Here is a 22759-nt window from a genome sequence, read left to right as displayed (position 1 = left end):
GGCAGATCAGTTTTGCCTTCTTCCTGTCTTTCCACGCATTTCTGCAAGGCCTGGTTGCTCCAGAACAGTGCAGCCTCTGGGGAGACCTGAGGTAGCTGCTGGACATACCTGCTGTGCCTCTCAAGGTTGCCGAGCTGGGCGATGGAGCCCCTTGTGATACCTCCCATATTCCACTTCTACTTTCCCAGTTCTGATGCACCTCCCAAATAAAACATAACTGACTTATCATAATCTCGATTTATCACCCACATAATCTTTCTCAGATTCTCTCTGGCATTCACCAGCCACCAGTATTTCATTCAGGCTTTGGGCTGTTTCTAGTTGACTTATGCGTGGGGGGACAGAGGGACATTATACTGGAGCTGAGAAGGAGCACTCCCTCTGTAGCTCCTCGTTCTCGCCCACCTGGCTCAGGTTCCTGGACTACCAAGTACCAGATGTTCAGGGTCCTAGCCTGCCCTGCTCTCTCTCTCTCTCTCAGGTTGAAGGGATAATGCCTACCCTGACGACTCAGCTGGGTGGCATTGAACCTCATTTGTGGACTCAGCAGGCCATTTTACTGACCAACAAGCTAATGGTGAGAAAGGAACTGGGCCGAGGTAGCAGTTGTCAGGGCTGGAATCTCATGCAGGCTGTGTCTGCCCCAGGGGTGAGTCTCTTCCCCAGGAGGGGGTGCTTTCTCTAGGTGTTGCCTGAGCCAGCTTGGCACTAACACTGCCGGGGATGGCACAGAGGTGAGGGAGGCCTGGCTTCTGTGTTCAGCGGCCCATCTGGGTCTAGGGGCAGAGAAGTCCACCTTGGTCCAGGGGTCATAGGAGAGAGGGCCCCCTTCAGGAGAGTCAGAGGCTCTGAAGGAGGTGACTCTGGTGTCTAGTTAGAGTGTGCCGTTTAGTCATTCCTCAAACGTTGGAATACACGGAGCAGGGGAATGAAGAGGGGAGAGCATTCCAGGTCGAGAACCTTGGACCCAGCAGCGGGGAGCTCACGGGAGAGTCAGCCTGCAAGCGTCTGCAACACAAAGAGCATCAAGCCTTCAGGGACCTGCGCCAAGGAACATGGAGACAAGGAGGTGCCTGAGTCGGACCTGGAAGGCTCCTGGAGTTAGCCATGTCCCCCATCTCCTGCACATAAACCCTTGGTCATACCCTGTGTGGGAAACTGGGGGTCAGAGGTACACGAAGGTGCCCTACCTCTGTTGCACAGCAGCAAGACCAGGGACAAAAATTCTCAGTGTGCTCAGTGCTGCCAAGGAGAGGAGCCAAGCTCCCACCCCACACTGATCCCATCCTGTGTGGCTGTCTTGGTCTGAGCCATTAGTGGCCTCGATGTACCTGGGGCGAGCCAGTTGGAGTCCCAGCTGCTCTACTTCTGATCCAGCTCCCTGCTGATGGTGCCTGGGAAAGCAGCAGCAAAGGGCTCCATCTTTGGGCTCCTGTGCAATTGTGGGAGACTAGGATGGAGTTCGGAACTCCAGTCTTTTGGAGAGTAAAGGAGCAGATGGAAGATCTCTCCCTCTCTCTGTGGAAATCTGCCTTTCAAATAAAATTTTTTTAAAAGTAAGCTTAGTTGCAGGTGTGTTTAGTGCAATGGCTTAAGTCATCTCTTGGGATGCCTGCATCCTCTATCAGAGCGCCTGGGTCAAGTCTGGGCTACTCTTTCCAATCCAGCTTCCTATGAATGCACATTCTGGGAGGCAGCAGATGAGGCCCAAGTACTGTCTCACATGGGAGACATAGATTGAGTTCTTGGCTCCCGGCTTCAGTGTGGCCCACACCTGGCTGTTGCAGGCATTTTGGGGAATACACCAGTGGCTGGAAGATCTCTGTCTCTCTGCCTATCAAATAAGGTGAGAATGCTCTCCCAGCCCAGTGCAATGAAAATAAATGAATCAAATAAAAAAGTGACAGTAAATAGAATTTTTAAACTTCAAATAAGTTTAGGGGTAGGCGTTTGGCATAGAGATTAAGACATGTCTGCTGAAAATATTCTAGGGTCGGCACTGTGGTGTAGCAGGGACAGCCACTGCCTGCAGTGCCGGCATCCCATATGACTGCCAGTTTGAGACATGGCTGCTCCACTTCTGATCCAGCTCTCTGCTATGGCCTGCGAAAGCAGTAGAGGCCTATAGCTCATGGTTTGGGCCCCTGTACTCGTGTGGGAGACCTGAAGGGAGCTCCTGGCTCCTGGCTTCAGATCAGTCCAGTTCCAGCTGTTGTGGCCACTTGGGGAGTGAACTAGTGAATGGAAAATTTCTCTGTGCCTCTGCCTCTGTAACTCTGTCTTTCAAATAAAAAGAATTTTTTTTCTTTTTTAAAAGTTTTTTGGAAGTATTTTTTGGGTATAAAATCAATTATTTATATTCTGGCTGGCGCCGCGGCTCAATAGGCTAATCCTCCGCCAAGCGGTGCTGGCACACCGGGTTCTAGTCCCGGTTGGAGCGCCGGATTCTGTCCCGGGTGCCCCTGTTCCAGGCCAGCTCTCTGCTGTAGCCTGGGAGTGCAGTAGAGGACGGCCCAAGTGCTTGTGCCCAGCACCCCATGGGAGACCAGGAGAAGCACCTGGCTCCTGCCTTCGGATCAGCGCAGTGTGCTGGCTGCAGCGCGCCAGCTGTGGCGGCCATTGGAGGGTAAACCAAAGGCAAAGGAAGACCTTTCTCTTTCTGTCTCTCTCTCTCTCACTGTCCACTCTGCCTGTCATAAAAAAAAGACTGATGCAGTCACAGAGAATGAAGTTCTGCACTGTATCCTTGTAAGCCACACACTACCATGTTGACTAGTAAACTAAAGCCACCCAGAGAACTGCCAGGCTCCACCGTCACCGGCCTGCCAAGCTCGCATGCAAGCTGCATCCCAGCCCGGGCGCCTTCATTCAAAGGTCTCCTTATTGGGCCCTCAGCTGAGAAACCTCCCAGGGCTTCCTTATCAACAGCCTTTGCCAAGGTACCTACCTCCTGCCATCAAACTCGCCTTCTCCACTCCTGTCATTCTCCCCTCTTCCTCCTCTCCCACCTGCCTTACCTAGACAAGTAGGAATCCTCCTTCAGATAGGATTCTCCTCTCTGCACTGTCACTCAGAACATTAGTGAGCCAGCCCCTCTTCTTTTTGCCTCTTGCTTTTACCATGGGGCTGCGAGTAAATACGATCATTGCTTCCAGGTTGGCTCGCTGTCCTCACTGGCCATGACAACACCTAACTCTTGCAGACACTCATTGTGAAAACACATGTAACTTACACACATTTCTGTTTCAAAAGTTATTTATTGAAAGGGCAGAGTGACATTGTGTTTTCAGGAATTCTCTGAGACGCAGAAGCAGGACATCTCCAGGACCTCCCAGCTCTGCTTTGGTTCGGGTCTGACGTAGGAGACGCCATTTCCCCTTTGTGCTCAATCTTCTTCTCCAAAAGCATTGTCGACCACCCAATCTCAAGTGTGGTTTTGACTGTCCCTCGACGCCAGGATGGACCTGTTCTGGTTGATTCGGGAATGGTTGGAAACTGAGTTGATGTCAAGTCTTTGCCCATGTTTGAGTGACAAGGTCCAGAAAAGTGGCTCCCAGGCCCAGGCTGCCTGGAGTTCGTTAAAATCACTTGGGCCTGTTCCATGGGCATTGGCTATCCTCTCTCAGAGCTGGACCAGCATTATCCAGTTAGGCGTTGTACCTCAGAGACTTTCAAGGATCAGGTACAATGTTCAGAAATGACCATGCAAAGTAAAAGTAATAGTCAAACGATAAATTCAGTTTGTAAAATGGTTTAAAATCATGAACCCAAGCCTGAAGGGGAACCAGCTAAATAAATCAAAGAACTGGGTGAGACTTACTGTAGCCACTCAGCCTACTCTCAGCTCCCCCAGAATTTACATGAGTCTAGCCATCTTGTCTGCCTACTAGAGAATTAAGACTAATTCTGTTACCTAAGACTACTTCAGCAAAGAAATTGAGTGAGTGTGGTTGAGTGGCAACAGCCATTGAAGTTGAATCTGTACGGGCATTTAATGTAAATTTCTAGTCATATTTGCATCAGTGACAAACTAGAACTCAGATGTCCAAGCAAATCTTGTTTGGCTCTTGGATCTAAGAGGGAGCTCGTGAAATGATTAGCCTGATTATGTCTTATAACACAGTCCTGTTCCTAGCTAGAGAGTGGTAGCCACATATTGGAGGAAACCAGGAGTCAGGATCTAGTCCAACATCTAGAGAGAGAATAACTCTAAAACAACAGACAGGGTTACACTCTACCAGCAGACAGACATCGTTTTTCTCTAAACCACTTTTCTACAGTTTCCCCTAGTTTTACAAAAGGGAATAAGAGGTAATTTGTTTATAAACTAAATTTAGTTTCAAAAGACCCAATCTGATTATTTACACAAGTGCTTCAAAAATAGCAATTAACTACATAGGAATCTCGAATTAAAAATCTGTTGAATGGCATGGGCCTTGGGCTGAGCAGTTAAGATGCAAGTTGGGATATTCCCATCCCCTAGCAGAGTGCCTGGGCTTGAGTTCTGACTGCACCTTCAGTCCTGGCTTCCTGCTGGTGCACACCTGGGAGGCAGCAGGTGATGGCTCGAGCACTTGGGTCCCTGCCAGCCCAGGTAGCAGACCCAGGGCGAGTTTCCAGGTCCGGGCTGCAGCTCAGCCCAACCCAGGCTATCACAGGCATTCAGAGGGAGAATCAGTGGACAGAACTCCCACTGTCTGCCTTCTACATAAATAAAAATGAAAATAAACTTCTTTGGAGGCTGGGAAGCCAAACCCAGGCAGACTTCAGCCTTCCTCTGCTCTCATCCCATGTCCGTGCTCAATGCCTCAGTGACATAACCAACGTGGGTTGTTTTCTTTTTTTAATTTAAACCCTTTATTAAGAGCTGATTGAAGTTTCACTTTTTCAAAAATCAAGTTGCACACTTTTACTGCAAATATAAAAATGAAGTTCTTAAACATCTCAACTTGATCAGATAGGAAGCAATTTAAAACTCTTGAAAGGTGTACTGAGAAAAACTAGGCTTTTTTCTCTTAAACACATTTGTTATTTCCAAAAAGGGACATCTTCAGGAAAAGATAATAAAAATCCCAAGCTGCCTTGACAATGTGCTCCAGTAATCAGGAAGGTGCAGCTCCAATTGTCTGTGCACTGCTGGGGTGGGGACAGCCACGGGTGCTGGAGTCTCTGGCTCCGCTTTCATTCCTGCCCCACCTCTGGACGTAGGTGGGAACCTTGGCGGGAGGCGGCCTTGGGTCAGCTGCTGGTGCTCATCCGTCCTCTCCAGGCTGTCTTCGGTGAGGAGTGAGTCCTGCTCTGCAGCCTGTGCCCATGGTCTCCCTGCTCCGCCTTGTAAACCACCTGCCCGCCAGCACCTTCCATCACTTCTGCACGGGAAGGTGGGAACGCCCTGGGCCACGGCCTAGGGGCTGCACTTGCAGAGGGTTCGGGGACCGGGTCCTTCCTTCTTTTCCCCACTCCCACTCTTCTGGGATTCTGCCACTCACAGCATGGACCCCTAAGCTTGGACCTTGTGTGCAACAGTGCGGGCCCCACACCAAAGGCCGCATCCACAAGGGTTCTCCCCACGGTGCAGGCCGCATCTACAAGGGTTCTCCCCAGTAGGAGCATGGGCAGTTTCTACAAAAGTTCTCCCCAAGGTGGGGACCGTGTCCAAAAGGGTTCTTCCCAAGGTGGGGCCTGTGTCCACAAGGGTTCTCACCCACAGCGTGAGCCGTGTTCACAAGAATTCTCCCCGTGGCGGGGGATGTGTCCACAAGGGTTCTCCACAAGGTGGGGGCCGTGTCCACAAGGGTTCTTCCCAAGGGGCGACCGAATCTACACGGGTTCCTGGCCGCAGCACGTTGGCCGCCTTGCCCTGGAGCTGCACCAGGGTCTGCACCCTTTGCTGCCCACACCCCAGTGTCGCCCCACACTGCCGAGACCCTCCCTGGGTAATTCTCCTTTACGCAGGCTGGGTACAAACACGCTTCCTCCGTGCTCTTCCCCTGGATGAACCAGAGCCTTTCGCACATGGAACCAGTTCACTGGGTCCACCGCCCTGCGCGCTTGGTTTCAGGGGCGGCGTGCAGATGGATGCGGGTCTCGGCCTCGCTGCTGGCGGCTGCGGCTCCTCCTGGGCGTGAGGGTGGCGCTGCTCGGGTGCTCACGGCTCTCTGGGGTCCGCTCTCCGCTGCTGCTAACTCGCTGTTTGGAATTATGCACTAGTAAAAAGAGAGACGATCCTTATTGAACTTAGGCAAGTAAGTATATTGTCACAAAATAAGAATAGTCACAGTTTCAAATTTTGGCGGGACCAGACAGGGAAAAATAAAAATGTTGCCATTCTTCGCACAAGAATATTTATCGAATCGGTACAAGCTATAGATAGTTCAAGCGAAAAACTTTCCTTAAATTTAGAACACAGAACATCCTTAGAAAACCCACATCCTTGGGTATCTGTACCCACATGGGAGACCCAAAAGCTCCTGGCTCCTGACTTCAGCCTGCCCTAGTCCCAGCCCAGGGCAGCCATTTGGGGAGTAAACCAGCAAACAGACGATTGCCTGCTGTCTCTGCTTCTCTTTTTGTAACTCTGCCTTTCAAGTATATAACATCTTTTTTTAAAAGATAAGTGTTAAAAAAAAGATTTTCATAGAAGCAACTTACATGGAATTACAGAGTTCTTGTAAGAGCTCTTCTAGGCGTAAGGACCTTCAGGAGTCACGGCTCTGCTCTCAGACACGGAAGCACGAGGTCCCCTCCTCCATGACCTCCATGGTTTGGGTCTGATGTGACTGCACCTGGGCACGGGCAGCTTTCATGGCACAGTTTTGCAAGTACAGCCAAGATCTAGAAGGATTCATAGCACCCTCATAAAAGCAGTTACCCTGCAAGAGGGGAACGAATGAAGACTGTTTCTGATTCTATGAAGTTCTGTTTGATTCAGTTTTTGTATGAAAATCCACACATCTTAGAAAAAATAACAAATGTTTTAAAAAGCTTACCAATAATAGTAAGCATGCACCGTGTTGGCACAGTGCGGATGATCAGGAAAGCAAAAATAATAAGGGAGAAATTTTCAGCCCTATGTATTTCCTCTCGGGCTGAGGAGTTCATAGTTCTGGGTGGAAATCATCTATGGACTTTTTGATGCTGTCGCAGGTGATCAGATCGCGCAAAGCTCTTGTCGCACTTGGTACACGTGTAGGGCCGCTCCCCAGAGTGCTTCCTCTTGTGTCTGCTGAGCTCGTCCACGCGGGAGAATCTCCATGGGCATCCTTCCTCACTGCATTCATAGGGCTTCTCCCCTGCAAGAGAGACAAGGAGAGACTCCTATCTCAGGGTCATGGCGGGCAGCGCTGTGGGAAGTGACCAAGAATAACAGGGTTTGGGGCATGTTGGGAGGAAGAGTCAGAGGAGAAATGCCTGGAGGGGGTGAGTAAAAAGGAGTTGGAGGGACAGAGGAAAACCATGAAGGAGGAGAGGAAGAAAGGAAATGAGGAGAAGAAAGAAGAGGAACAAGAGTGAACGGAGGGTGTCCAGGGCTGTTAGTTCTAGAATGGGGTCCATGAAGCCACAGTCCCCGTAGAGGCAGGGTCAAGAACCTGCAGAAGGGGCCAAACATATTCCTTCCTTGTTCCATCACCTGCATACAATCCATGCCACAGAACAACTCTGGCCCAGGACCAGAGCCTGTCCTAGGACTACTTTATTCACCCTGTCCTTTCTTTTTTTTTTTTTTTAAGAGCTATTTATTTATTTGAAAGTCAGAGTTACACAAGAGAAAGAGAGAGAGGTCTTCATCCATTGGTTTGCTCCCTAATTGGCCACAATGGCCAGAGCCATAGTGGGTAAAGCCACTGCCTGAGACACTAGCATCCCATATGGGCACCAGTTTGCATCCTAGCTGCTCCAACTGCGATCCAGCTGCCTGCTAATGATCTAGAAAAGGCAGTGGCCCCTGCACCCATGTGGGAGACTCGGATGAAGCTCCTGGCTTTGGCCTGGCCCAGCCTTGGTCGTGGCAGCCTTCTAGCGGAGTGAACCAAGAGATGGAAGATAGCAGTCTTTCCCCATCTCTCTGTAACTCTTTCTAAATAAATAAATAAATAAACAAATTTAAAAGGCCCAAAACCCCTTACCCCTATGTCTGGGTCCTCACTCACCTGTGTGTTTACGCTTATGGATCTGGAGGTAGGAAGACTTTGAGTAAGATTTCCCACAGTCAGGATATGTACAGACGTAAGGCTTCAAAAGCTCAGGATTCTTCGGAGGCTGATAGCGCTGGGTCTGTAGGTTCCAATTCTGCTTTTCTAAGAGTTGTCCTTGAACCAAAGAAGAACTTGAAAAGTACTCTGGAGGTTGTCCTTGGATCAAAAGGAAACTTGAAGCATATACAAATCCTGGGTGTGGCAATGAGAAGGACTGATGGGGCATCATTTGAGTCCCATAGACTTGGCTACTATTGGTCATCATCTGGCCCCCAGAGAGGGAGCAGTTACCAGTGAAGGGCATCATCTGGCCCCCATAGAGAGTCTGGTCACCAGTTGGCAAGTTAATCTGGCCCACATATAGGGTCTTGTCACCAGTTGGAGAATTCATCTGGGCCACATACAGGGTCTGGTCACTAGCTGGGGTGTTCATCTGGCCCCCATACAAGGTCTGGTTAGCAGGTGGCACGTTCATCTGACCCTCATAGAGGGTCTGGTCATCAGTTGGTGAGTGCATCTGGCCCACAAATAGGGTCTGGTCATTAGTAGTGGCATTCAACTGGCCCTGATAGAGGGTCTGGTCACCAGTTGGTGAGTTCATCTGGCCCACATACAGGGTCTGGTCACTAGCTGGGGTGTTCATCTGGCCTACATACAGGGTCTGGTCAATAGCTGGGGTGTTCATCTGGCCCCCATACAAGATCTGGTTAGCAGTTGGCACGTTCATCTGACCCCCATAGAGGGTCTGGTCATCAGTTGGTGAGTGCATCTGGCCCACAAATAGGGTCTGGTCATTAGTAGTGGCGTTCAACTGGCCCTGATAGAGGTTCTGGTCACCACTTGGTGAGTTCATCTGGCCCACATACAGGGTCTGGTCACTAGCTGGGGTGTTCATCTGGCCCCCATAGAGGGTCTGATGGTCACCACTTGGGGCATTCATCTGGCTCCCATACAAGGTCTGGTCAGCAGTTGTCAAGTTCATCTGACCCCCATAGAGGGTCTGGTCACCAATTGGCGAGTTCACCTGGCCCCCATAGAGGGTCTGGTCACCAGCTGGTGAGTTCATCTGGCCCACATACTGGGTCTGGTCACTAGCTGGGGTTTTCATCTGGCCCCCATAGAGGGTCTGATGGTCACCACTTGGGGCATTCATCTGACCCCCATATAAGGTCTGGTCACCAATTGGCAAGTTCACCTGGTCCCCATAGAGGGTCTGGTCACCAGTTGGTGAGTTCATCTGATGCACATACATGTTCTGATCACTAGCTGGGGTGTTCATCTGGCCCCCATAGAGGGTCTGATGGTCACAACTTGGGGCACTCATCTGACCACCATAGAGGGTCTGGTCATCAGTAGAGTTGCTTATCTGACCCCTATAGAATCTCTGGCCACCAGTGGTGTTGCTCTTCTGGGCCCCATCGAGGATCTGGTCACCACCGGGAGTCCTCACATGCCGCTCTGTAAGAGTTGTCATCTGAGCTCCATGCAGAGTCTGGTTCTCACTGGGTGTATTGATCTGATCATCCCATGTCATCTGGATCATGCCGAGGGTCTTCAACTGGCCGTCTTCGCTGGACACTGTCAGCTTGCCGGCAGTGCCAGCTGACTTCTGACCATCAGTCGGTGTCATCTTTGGAATGTCAGTGACACCTGTCATCTGGGAGTCTGCTGTGGGTTTGGTCTGATCAAAGGTTACTTCCTGGTCTGTGAAAAGAGTCTTACTTTGGTCCTCAAGAGGTCTATCAAGGTCCGTAACAGAGGGTTGTGTGGAGTTCTGGATGAGGACGGTCCCGGGGATGTTCGGACGCTCAGAAGGCACTGTGGGGGTCAAGGTCGGCATCGCCAGGCTCTGGGCTGACTCATGTTGGCTTCCCTCATCACAGGCAGGCAGAGGCACTGCCGGTGTTTCTGCCTCTTCCTTATGTGGCTCACAGAGGTCCTGCAAATACTCCTCGATTTCCTCAAGTGTGGGAGGGGTGTACCTCTCTGTTGTTGTCTAGTAACTGGAATAGATATTCAGCTGTAGGATCCTGCGCAAAAAAAAATAGAAGGTCAAGAGTCCAGCCCCACTCAGATTCCATACAGCCGTCTCCCTCCCTGCTGATCTCATCCTAGTCCAGCTCTTCCCCAGCCCTTGCCTTGAAGCCTGCAATCGCCTCAACTGGCCTGATACTAGAATGGACTCCAACCAGTGCACCCTCCACACAGGGAGTAACATTTCTAAAGCACACATTCTTTTAAATAAAACATGAGGAAACAATTTTAAAAGACAGAGAGACAGGGACAGCGACTCAGAGAGCACATTTTTCATCTGCTGATTTCCTCCCCAGATGCTCACAAGAGCAGAGACCGGGTCAGGTGAAAATCAGGAACCTGGAACTCAAGCTAGGCCTCCCATCTGTGTGGCAGGGACTCGAGCACTGGAGTCATCGCTGCTGCCTCCTAGGGTGTGCGTGAGCAGGAGCTGGGAATGGAAGTGGAGCCAGGACTCCAACCCAGGCATGGTGCTGTGGGATGCAGGGGTCCCACAGCACTCTGCCTGTCCTCAAAATGCAAGCTCTTCCTAAGCTATTTCTATCTACCAGTGCAGCTAGGAGTCTAGAGGAATGCTCCACTATGCCCTGCCGAGATCTCACTCCAGGGACTCTTCCAAAGATGGCCCGCCGCCCCAGACGTCTTCCTGGGATTCAATGAAGTGGATGCACTTTCTAAGATTTTTACCTCATTTCTTTTCTTTCCTATCATGACTCCAGAAGACAACTTAATCTCATGTAAGAATCCAGAGGTCCACGGAGGTGAAGTGAGTTGGCCCAGGTGGAAGACTGTTAACCACCTCTCTGGCACCCAGCAGCTTGAGCTTCCTGAGAACCTAGCAGGGACTGAACTATGTCTCCCCCAGATTCCTAGGCTGAACCCTGATCCCCAGTGTGTTGGGTCTTTGGGAAGAGATTAGGCCACGAGAGGAGAGCTCTCATGAAAGAAGTGAGTGCCTTCAGGGAGGCAGAGACCAGAGTTCTTTACTTCCCCCACAGGAAGGTATAGTGAGAAGATGGCTGTCCACAAGGCAGCCAGCAAGCCCTCACCAGCCAGCGAATCTGCTGGCACCTTGAACTTGGATGTCCCACTCTCCAAAACTGTGGAGAAATAAATTTCTGTCACTTATAAGCCAGCTAGTTTATGGGACTTTGTTTCAGCAGCCCAAACAGCACTCTCTTTTATTTAATGAACATAAATTTCCAAACTACAGAAAATGGATTACAATGGCTTCCCCCACCCATAACTTGTTTCCCACCTGCAGCCCTCCCCTTTCCTGCTCCCTCTCCCCCTCCCCTTCCATTCACATCAAGATTCATTTTCAATTCTCTTTATATACAGAAAATCAATTTAGTATATATTAAGTAAAGATTTCAACAGTGTGCACCCACACAGAAACACAAAGTGAAACATACTGTTTGACTACTAGTTATAGCATTAAATCACAATGTATAGCACATTAAGGACAGAGATCCCACATGAGGAGCAAGCACACAGTGACTCCTGTTGTTGATCCAACAAATTGACACTCTAGTTTATGGCGAGAGTAACCACCCTAGGCTCCCGTCATGAGTTGCCAAGTCTATGGAAGCCTTCCGAGTTCACCGACTCTGATCATATTTAGACAAGCTCATAGTCAAAGTGGAAGTTCTCTCCTCCATTCAGAGAAAGGCACCTCCCTCTCTTTTTTTTTTTCAAGGGAAAGGTTTTTTGGGGAATACCCAACAGACCGGAAAGCTGATTCCAGCCAAGACTGGAAGAAAAGTCACTCATCTTTTGTAGGTAGAGGGGCTTGAATGTAGAGAGGTTTTGAACAATTACACAGCATTAACTGGGGAAGAGGAGCATCAGTACACACAGGTTGGGAGTAGAGCCATTGGTGGTAGAGTAGAGGTTATGATTACAAAGAAATGAGGCCCAAGTGCGCTAGACAGGGTCTAGAACAAAGGACAGAGTCATTATTAGAGGAGCTAGGAAAGGTGCTGTCTAGGCTACAATTAAGTTTTCTGATTGAGAGGCAACTAGAACCTGACAGAAGGGGCTTGAGAGTTAATCTGGTGGGCTTTAGGCCTTGGAAGTTAAGAGGCCCAGACCTATCAATCTCTCCACATGGGGACATCCTAAGGGAGGTGTGAACCTCCTAGGGGAAGGCACTCTGTTGACTTTCATTACTTAGCTGGCCTGGGAGGAGAGCTGGCCAGGTAAAGGCAGGTGGCATCTCCAACAGGAAATCTACAGTTCTGCCTGCAATGTTGCTGACCCTACTTGGCCATCCCCTCAGCTGCGGTGGTCACTTTGGAAGCTGGGCTGAGTGAAGGGCTTTTCAGCTTAGAGCCAATAAGATCTGTGGCTCTGACCTGGGCATCCTTCGACTCCAGGGCAGGTCCATTTCAGTGATCCAACTCTTGGCAGAGCTGCCAGGGCTCTTCACAAGCTGACTTCTGCTGCAGCCCAGGCTTACCCCATTGAAAGCCACTGCAGTGGACTGGCCTGGTGGGTCTCCTTGAGGGCAGATCACTGTACAGAACAGCCATTAATAGGCCTGCCACCCATTGCTTCTGATGCCTGGCTTTCTTATCCTCCTGGGTTTTGTTAAAGCAGACCAGAGGATGCAAGTCAAGGGAGTGCCCAAGGCCCATCTCTAATCTTCGGTGGCCTAAACTACAAGTCTATAGTCACAGGCATGTCCTGTAGTAGTTTTCCTAAGGTAGACGATGCCCATGAGGAAAATTGTATTCTCACTTTAAAACTTTTTTCCCTCTGGTCTAAAAGGGAGGTTTTTATCTACTTACTGTTTACTTCGCTGCTGGCGAAATCAATCTGGCTAGGAAATGATCATTTAAGCTCTTATTTTGGCTACGCTATTACAGAAAAATGTTAGCCATCTCTTTTATAAGGTCTAAAGATTAAATTGTGCATCCTACAGATTCCTTCATAATAGAATTAGTTTCCTATCTTGAAGAGAATAGAGAAATGAAAGAACAAGTGGGGCTTAGAATAGAGAAATAAGGGAGCAAGTCCTAGATCGCTTGCTGACAATAGCAATATCACATGAAAACTTAGCAAACAGTTTCAACCTTTAGATAACAACTTAAGAAAACATTTACCAGAAGGTCCAATGCCGTCTCTAAATTTTAAGAATCATGTATTTGGAAACGCTTCTTAAATATCTAACATGGTGTAGTTTGTTGAACCAGTCAACTTAAGCACACACATATAAAATGATTTAATTTCTTCCGACCAGCAAGTTTAAAACATATGATACCGAGATTCAGGTCACACGAATTAAAACGTATCTTTGATTAATTTTAGCAGCTTAAATTTACGGACACTCTTATCTATAAGCCACTTAAAATAAAACTCTTAATACCGAGTTTTATTTAATAAAAAAATAAAGAGCACCCTCTTATGCAAAGTAATGAATGCAAGATGAAATCACAAGGATTTGGAAAAACTTAAGCGGTGAATGAAACCACAACCCGTCATGCTGAATATTATGGGATACAACAAAAGCTGCACCAGAGGGAAATGTCTAGCTATAAAGAAAATAAAAGCAAGAAAACTCCTACATCAACAACCTCACTACAATTTCAGGAACTAGCAAAACAGCAAACTAAACCCAAAGTTAGCAGAAAGAAATAATAAAATTAGAAGCGAGGTGGGGGCCATCACTCTAATGCCAGCAGCGCTCCAGCTCCCTGTGCATGAGCCCGCGAAGGCAGCGGAAGGTGATGCAAGTCCTTGGGCCCCTGCACCCATGTGGGAGCCCTGGATGGAGCCAAGAGGGCCATCTGGGGAGTGAACCAGCAGACGGAAGGTCTTTGTCCCGCCCTCTCTCTCTGTACCTGTCTTTCAAATGGAAAGAAGAAAGGGAGCCAGCAAAGAAGGAAAAGAAGAGGAAAATAGAGAAAAAGCCGAGGAACCACAACAAAAGGCTTTCCCGTCGCTGCCTCCCCAGTCACTGCCGCGCCTCCTGAGGAAGGGTGTCTTAACCCAGCAGCCTCCCACGCCGCCAGGCCTCACGGAATAGTCACGGCAGGCAGCTGGCTTGGAAGTGTCCTTCCACCGTCCACAGCAGAGCGCACTGAAGCCCAGGGCCGAGGCGTGGCCTGGAGACTCCTGCCGAGCAGCCAGGCCCCGGCCCCGCAGCCAGGGGACGCCAGCCCCACTGCCCTCAGCTGGCCCGCCTTCGCCTGGAGGAAGGTGTGCCCTCGGCCGGACCGGTACGTGCAAGTGCCCAGAAAGGATGGCCCGAGAGCCTGACGCGAATCAAGCGCCCTGCAGGACCCCCGACTTCGTAGGCAGCGTTGCACTGCTGGGCCCCCTACACGCCCGCCACAGCGTTTCCAGTCCCCTCCCCACCGTGACGCTAGAACCCTGGGCTGGCGAGTGTGGACGCAGACTCACCATAGTGGACGCAGAAAGAGCCCCTGGAGCAAACAGTGCGCTCTGTGGCAGAAACACAGCAGGGCAGGCTGGAGAAGCAGGAGCGGACCACCCACCGAGGCAGCCAGAATTGATCCTGTCAGCAGCAGGAGGTGCGGCCCTCCTTTTATAGCACTAGCGGGGCGGGCCGTGTGCACACCTGCTCCAGATTGGCTCCTGGCCCCGGCTACGCCTCCCAGGGGCGGAGCCCTCTGCTCCCGCCTCGCTTCTGCTAATTTCCCCCTGACTCTAGCTTGGTGATTAAGTCACTTGCCAAAGCCGATCTACCTGGCCTTGACCTCTGGCCTTGAGCTCCGGCCCCTCCCCCACCGCCCACCGTGAGTCCCCCATTGCAGCCCCAGGAGTGGGTTTTGTTGTGGCAGTCATCATGCACTGCGGGAACCGAAGATTGGCAAACAGGGTTTACCGGGAAGTCGGAGAGACCAGAGCTGACCTCAAGAGTTTTCTGTTACTTTGGTCTGATCCTTATTTAAACACGCTCAAGGCCACAGCCTCTGAAACCAATCAACCCTTCAGTGACAGTGGAGTCCACCGCCTTCACCACGGCAGACTTAACCAAAATTACTTTGAGTGCCAGATCCTGTGGATTCGGTCAGGTCACCCTAAGAAATGCAATGCCGAGGCGGCACTGGGGTGCAGTGTGTACAGCTGCCGCCTCGGACACCTGCATTCCGTATACCCGTGAGTTCAGGTCCCAGTTACTCTACTTCCACTCCAGTTCCCTACTAAGGGCCTGGGGAAAGCAGTGGAAGATGGCCCACGTGCTTGGGCCCCTGCACCCGTGTGGGAGACCTGGAAGAAGATTCTCTCTTCGGCCTGACCCATCTTGGCCACTGCGGCAATCTGGGGAGTGAACCAGCATTGGAAGATCTCTCTCTCTCTCTGTAACTCTGACTTTCAAATAAATAACTAAGTCTATAAGAAAGGAAGGAAAATGTATTGTTTTCAAAGCTTTCTTCATTTGAAAGAGTTATATAGAGAGAAGGAGAGACGAAGAGAAAGGTCTTTCATTTGCTGGTTCACTCCCCAAGTTGCCGCGACAACAGGCACTGTGCTGATCTGGAGCCAGGAGCCTAGAGCTTCTTCCGGGTCTCCCACATGGGCACAGGGGCCCAAGCACTTGGGCCATCCTCTGCTGCTTTCCCAGGTGTGTTAGCAGGGAGCTGGATGGGAAGTGGACAGCTGGGACTAGAATTGGAATCTATACCAAGCAATGGCTTAACCTGCTTCACCAAATGGCACATGCATATGAAGGGTTTCAAAAAAAAAAAAAAAAAACTCTTCAGTACTAGGAACCTATTTTAAAAAAATATTCATTTATTTGAAAATCAGAGTTAGAGAGGGATAGAGAGTGGTGATCTTGCAAGCACTGGCTCACTCCCCAAGTGTCCACAACCGCCAGCACTGAGCCAGGCCCAAGCCAGGAGCCTGGTGAAGCAGCCAGGACTCTCACCTGCCCCCATATGGTGCCAGCATCCCTACGCCAGAATGCTAGCCTCAGTACGACTTTTAACTGGGATTTAGAAAGTACTGAAAAGTTCATCACGTACATTAAAATTAAATCAAAGTTAATAAACAAGCAAAGAAAACCTCTGAAAGACTGCTTAGAGAGGAGTGTGAAAAATGGCTGATTTCCGGATTTTACCACCATAAGGAATAGACAGACAGCCATGTCACGCTAATTCAAGCAAGGCTCTGGGTTTTGTTGAAATAAAATGGCTAACTTAAAGGAATCGCGGTTGGAGGGGGAGGGACAAAGAGCAGTGCTGCTGGCTCCCTGAGGGCCTGGCGCTGGATTTAAAAACGTTATCGCCTAAGGCTGGCTGGTGCCTCCAACCCAACGACCCTGGCCTGCGGGACCGCCTCGGGGCACCGCGGGGCCCTCAGTACTGCGCCCGGCATAGCCCCTCGTCCACGGCCCAGGACCAGGCTACTTCAAAGATGCTTCACGGAAAACGGGGCCCATGTCTTGAACACTGGCTCAGCCACGTTTCAGCGAAAGAAGCCATTTGTTAATCGTGGGACAGCAGCCCATGCTTGGCGGCAAAGTGCCCAAGACAAAGCGCCACTGGCGGTTAACCAAGCTGTCAGCTCCACTGGGCCTTCTCCACGCCACCACGCCGCAGAACCAAGGCAGATAGCGACGCGGACTTTGCGCCCTGGAGCCGGCGTCAGTGCGAAGCCCTCCACCAAAGAAAATCAAGTTTTAGATGAGGCCACAGAAGCGAAAGAGTGCATTACGTTTAACCGTGAAGAGCTGAAGATGGAAAAGGCTGGAATGCAACACGTCTGCAGCTCAGAAGCCTTGGGCTGAAGCTGGCCGGAATGGAAGGAAAAGTATGGACATAGTTTTGGTCCAAAGATTGTTTTATTGGAAATTTTCAAAATTTGTATTTTGTTTAGCACATGTATCATTTTCATCCTTTCTCCAAGCTGTTTCCTTCCTGATCGTTGATCACCACTTTTTGAAAAAATAAGAAGAGGCAATTTTCAGAATTTCCTGAACATTTCTTGATATTTGATATTTGTGTTCCTGAACAAATACGGGGAAGTAATTTTAGAAACTTCTCAGCTGTGACCTTTGGAGTCCCAGTTCACATCATGCAAGGTCATCAAGTGAATAGGATTAACATACAGCATACAGTTTTCTCAATAAACTGACCTGCAACAAGTTTTTAAAGTGAAATACCTAATTTCTTTAAAATTACCTGAGTTATATAATTTTATTATTTAGACTTATTTTTAAACATTCTTTTTTATTTAATAAATGTGATTTTACAAAGTGCACCTTTTGTATTGTTGTGGCTTCTCCCCCCAACCTCCTTCCCTCCAACTGCCCTGCCCTTTCCGACACTCTCTCCCATCCCACCCTTCACCGAGTTTCATTTTCAATTACCTTCAGATACAGAAGATCAAATTATTCTAAGTGGAAACACAGGTGTGCAATTCAATTGAAACATACTTTTAATAACTACATGTTGTACTTGCAAATTTCATACAAAAGCAAAAATTTTGTGAACCTGTCAAGTTATTGCACTACAAGACCTGGATCAAGTCAGAGTTTTCTGCCAGACTCCAATTATTAATAATGATTGTATTATTCTGAAATGATAATTCTGTTACTTAAATCGATCACTGACTGTAGGGTTTTGGCTAATGCAATCTTCAGATACTGCATAAGTATTGTTTATCCTGAGCTCCAAAAATGTAAAATTCAATGAGGAGGAGAAAGGGAAATTCACAGTTGTCAAGCAAAATCAATCTTCAAAGGATTTAAACCCATGTATTCTTGTCTATGTGTTCTTCATAATGCTCAAAGTGAGAGGGTAAGTCTATCCCAGACTTGAAATAATTGCTCTAGGAGCCTGCATCGTGGCGTAGCAGGTAAAGTCACCACCTTCGGGACCAACATCCCATAGGGGTGCTGAATGGTGTCCTGACTTCTCCACTTCTGATGCAGCTCTGTGCTAATAGCCTGGAAAAAACAGCAAAAGATGGCCCAAGTTGTCTGGGCTCCTGCCACCCATGTAGGAGACCTGGAAGAAGCTCCTGGCTTTGGCTTGGCCCAGCCCTGGCCATTTCAGCCATCTGGGAGAGTGAACCAGCAGATGGAAAATCTCTCTCTCTCTCTCTCTCTCTCTCTCTCTCTTTCTGACTTGCAAATAAATGAATAAATCTTTTAAAAAAATAATTGCTCTAAAATAGTGCATCTCTGCATTTGCTTCAGTGTTTGTCAGTGTCACCTGGAGAGCTTATTAATGTCAAGACCCCTAGGTCCCACCTTGGATTTTGTGCCTCAGGGGTGTGGGCTGGTCAGGGAGAATTTGAACCTAATAAGCTCTGAAGGAGTGCTGCCACTGTGTGTCCGAAGATGGCTTCATGTATCTGCCCCAGAACAAGACTGATAATATTTTTAAGATTTATTTACGTGAAAGTCAGAGTTACACAGAGAAAGAAGGAGAGGCGGTTGGGGGGGGGGGTCTTCCATCCACTGGTTCACTCCCCAGTTGGCCGCCAACAGCCAGAGCTGCGCCAATCAGAAGCCAGGAGCTTTGTGCTGGTTTCCCACGTGGATGCATGGACCCAAGGACCTGGGCCATCCTCCACTGGAATGGAATACGGTGTTGCCGCTGATCAACAACACAGGCACAGGTGTAGCAGCCATTCTCCGTCTCCGTCACCTGGGGACTTTTCTGATGCTGCCTTTCTCTGGGTTCCTGCTCTCCTGGGCACCATGGCAGTGTTTGCCTGTGCCCCACCCAGAAGCGTATTCATCTCATATGTTCTGCTTCCTTATCTTGCTTGGGCATCCTGGAGCTATGCATCCTCAACAGGTCGAGCGAAAACATTTGCTGTGCTCCAAGTTCTCCCAGAGTTGTTAGCAGTGCAATGAGTTGCCTCATTCCCACTATGAGGGGAAAACGGTCAAGACAAAGACAAATTCAGAGTTGCTGTGAGGTTGTTCCACGAGTCATGTTCATGTGATGCCCTCCTGCTAGGACACGCTGCCTCTGCGGATTCTTCCTCCACATCCATAGCCTCCACGTGTCCATGACACAGGCAAGTGGAGAACATTCTAGCAAACACCTGAGCAGGCCTCTTCCCAAGCACCCAGGGCAGCACAGAGAAGCTCTCGTGGATTGGAGGAGACAGGGAGCAGTGTGGCACCCTGCTCTGGATCTGGGAATGACAATGGACATGCGTGGAAAGACTGTCGTAAACCAGGCAGTCCTCCCAGTCACTGGCTGAAGACGCGCTGGTGTTAGAATCTGTTAGATGAACTGTTTGGTTTCACTGATGTTTCCCTACTTTTTCTGTTCTCGTTTTGTTTGTCTCATGTAATCTTTATTACTTCTTTCCTCTTGCTAACCTGGTGTTTAATTTGCTCTTCTTTTTCTAAATCCTTCAAGTGTAAACTTTGTTTATTTGAGACTAACAGCTATGAATTTCTCCCTTAGCACTGGTTTTACTACAGCTCATAAGTTTTGATATCTTCTTTTCTTTAAAAATATTTATTTTTATTTATTTGAAAAGCATGAGAGAGAAAGAGAGAGATAGAGACTGATTGATTGATTTCCATTTACTGGTTGGTGCCCCAAATGCTTACAACAGCTGCGGCTGGGCCATGCTGAAGGCAGGAGCCTGGGACCCAGTCCAGGTCTCTGACATGGGTGGCAGGGACCCGAGTACGTAAGCCATCAACAGGGTGCATATTAGCAGAAAGCTGGAGTTGGGAGCAGGGCTGGCACTGAAACAGAGGCACTCTGATATGGGATGTAGGTGCCTTAAGCAGCATCTGAACTGCTGTACCAAGTGCCTGCCCCAAACAGTATGTTTTCAATTTCTTGTGTAGCAAAGCAGGATTAAACACCAGAATTTTAACTCAGTATAGCCCAGCTTACCTCATCTCCTAGGACACAAGTATGCATCCTGGCTAAGTTGCTTCCTCATATCCAAAGAGTGTTGGTCATTTCTGTTCATGCTTCTTGGTGAGTTGCAGCTTCCTTTACATCATTTTCTAGCAGACTTGTATTTTCCCAGCTTCCTACTTGAGATTTCAGCAAATATGAAATCTATTTTATATCTACTGCTTGAGGTCACCAGTAACCTAGTACTAGCAGAACTGACAACATTTCTAGGAGTTAGGCAAGCATCTATGTCTTTGTTATAGAAAAAAACTTTCTTTTTTAAGATTTATTTATTTATTTGAAAGACAGTTACAGAGAGGCAGAGAGAGAGAGAGAGAGAGAGGTCCTCCATTCACTCCCAAATGACTGCAATGGCTGGAGCTGAGCCAAAGCAAAGAAAGCCAGGAGCCAGGAGCTTCTTCTGGGTTTCCCATGCAGGTACAGGGGCCCAAGCACTTGGGCCATCTCCCACTGCTTTCCCAGGCCATAGCAGAGAGCTGGACCTGAATTGGAGCACCCAGAACTCAAACCGGCATCCATATGGGATGCTGGCACTGCAGCCAGTGGCTTTACCCACTACGCCATAGCGCCAGCCCAAAAACCTTTCTTTTCAACAATATTTGCCTTCTACTGGATAACAAGTATCTGACAAGAGATTAAAAATCAAAATGGGAAGAAGAAATAACTGAGCTGATTTACCCATTATATTTCTCCCAAGAGATGTTGGTAACAGAATGTTACTGTGAAAACACCCAGTTGTTGATCATTCAAGAAATGTTTCCCTGTATTAAAAAAAATTGTCCTATAATTGCTTGTTTGATCCACTGGTTGTTTAAGAGTGTGTTGCTTGGTATGATTCTAATTTTTTTTAAATTTGCTGAGACTTGCTTTATGGCCTAGTATGTGATCAATCCTAGAGAAGGTTCCATGCACTGCTGAGAAGAATGTGAAGTCTGCAGATGTAGGGTTGAAAGTTCTGTAGATATCTGTTAGATCCATTTGGGCAATAGTGTCAATTAAATCTGCTGTTTCCTTGTTGATCTTCTGTCCGGATGATCTGTCTATTTCTGAGAGTGGAGTATTGAAGTCCCCCAGTACTATTGTATTGGAATCTAAATCTCCCTTTAAGTCCCATAACATATCTTTTCAATAAACTGGTGCCCTGTAATTAGGTGCGTATACATTTATAATAGTTACATCTTCCTGTTGAATTGAACCCTTAATCATTATATAGTGTCCCTCTTTGTCTCTCTTAACAGTTTTTGTATTAAAGTTTATTTTGTCTGATATCAATATGGCTACACCTGCTTTTTTTTTGTTTCTGTTGGCATGGAATATCTTTTTCCAACCTTTCACTTTGAGTCTGCATGCATCTATGTTAGAGAGATATGTTTCTTGTAGGCAACAAATAGTTGGGTTGTGTTCTTTGAGCCAATCAGCCAAACGGTGTCTTTTAACTGAAGAATTCAGACCATTAATGTTCAATGTGACTATTGATACGTAGTGACTTTGCCCTGCCATTTTCCCGGAGATATTTTCTAGTATATGCTTTGAGCTTCCCATGCTCTTTTACTGGTGGTTTTTCTTCCTTTACCTTCTTTCATATTGATGCCGTGTTTCTGTGTTTCTGAGTGTAGCACATCTTTAAGTATCTTTTGCAGGGCCAGACGAGTGGCCACAGTCTTTCAATTTCTGTTTGCTATGAAAGGTCTTTATTTCACCTTCATTCACAAATGAGAGCTTAGCAGGATATAATATTCTGGGCTGGCAATTTTTCTCTCTTAGCACCTGGGCTATGTCTCGCCATTCCCTCCTAGCCTGTAGTGTTTCTGATGAGAAATCTGCTGTGAGTCTGATTGGAGATCCTCTGAGAGTAATCTGACGTTTCTCTCTTGCACATTTTAGGATCTTTTCTTTATGTTTCACTGTGGTAAGTTTAATTACCACGTGGCGTGGTGAGGATCTCTTTTGGTCATGTTTATTGGGGGTTCTATGAGCTTCCTGTACTAGGATGTCTCTGTCCTTCTCCAAACCCGGAAAGTTCTCTGCTAGTATCTCACTAAAAAGGCCTTCTAATCCTTTCTCTCTCTCCATGCCTTCAGGAACTCCTAGAACTCGAATGTTGGTTTTTTTAATAGTATCCTGTAGATTCCCAACAATATTTTTTAGATTTCTAATTTCCTCTTCTTTTCTTTGGTTTGACTGTATGTTTTCCTGTGCTCTGTCTTCTAAGTCCGATATTCTCTCTTCTGCTTCACCCATTCTGTTTTTAAGGCTCTCTAATGTGTTTGTCATTTGATCTATTGAGCTCTTCATTTCGTTTTGATTTCTCTTCACTATCACACTTTCCTGTTCTACTAGTTTCTGAGTTTCATTTTGATTCTTCCTTAAAATTTCATTTTCACGAGAGAGATTTTCAATCCTGTCCAATAAGGATTTCTGTAGTTCAAGGATTTGCTTTTGAAAACTTCTTATCATACATTTTTTGAAATCCGAATCTTGCATTTCTTCTATCTCATCATCTTCATAATCTTGGCTTGGGGTGTTTGGTTTATTTGGAGGCATCATAGTGTCATCGTTGATCTTGTTCCCTCGATTTCTGTGTTTGTTGCTTGGCATAGTTAATTCTTCTTGTCACTGTGCGTTTTTTTTTTATATACTATGTCTGTGTTAAGT

Source organism: Oryctolagus cuniculus, chromosome 7, assembly GCF_964237555.1.
Source record: "Oryctolagus cuniculus chromosome 7, mOryCun1.1, whole genome shotgun sequence".
In the NCBI taxonomy this organism is placed as follows: Eukaryota; Metazoa; Chordata; class Mammalia; order Lagomorpha; family Leporidae; genus Oryctolagus; species Oryctolagus cuniculus.
Note: the sequence above shows the minus strand (reverse complement) of the source record.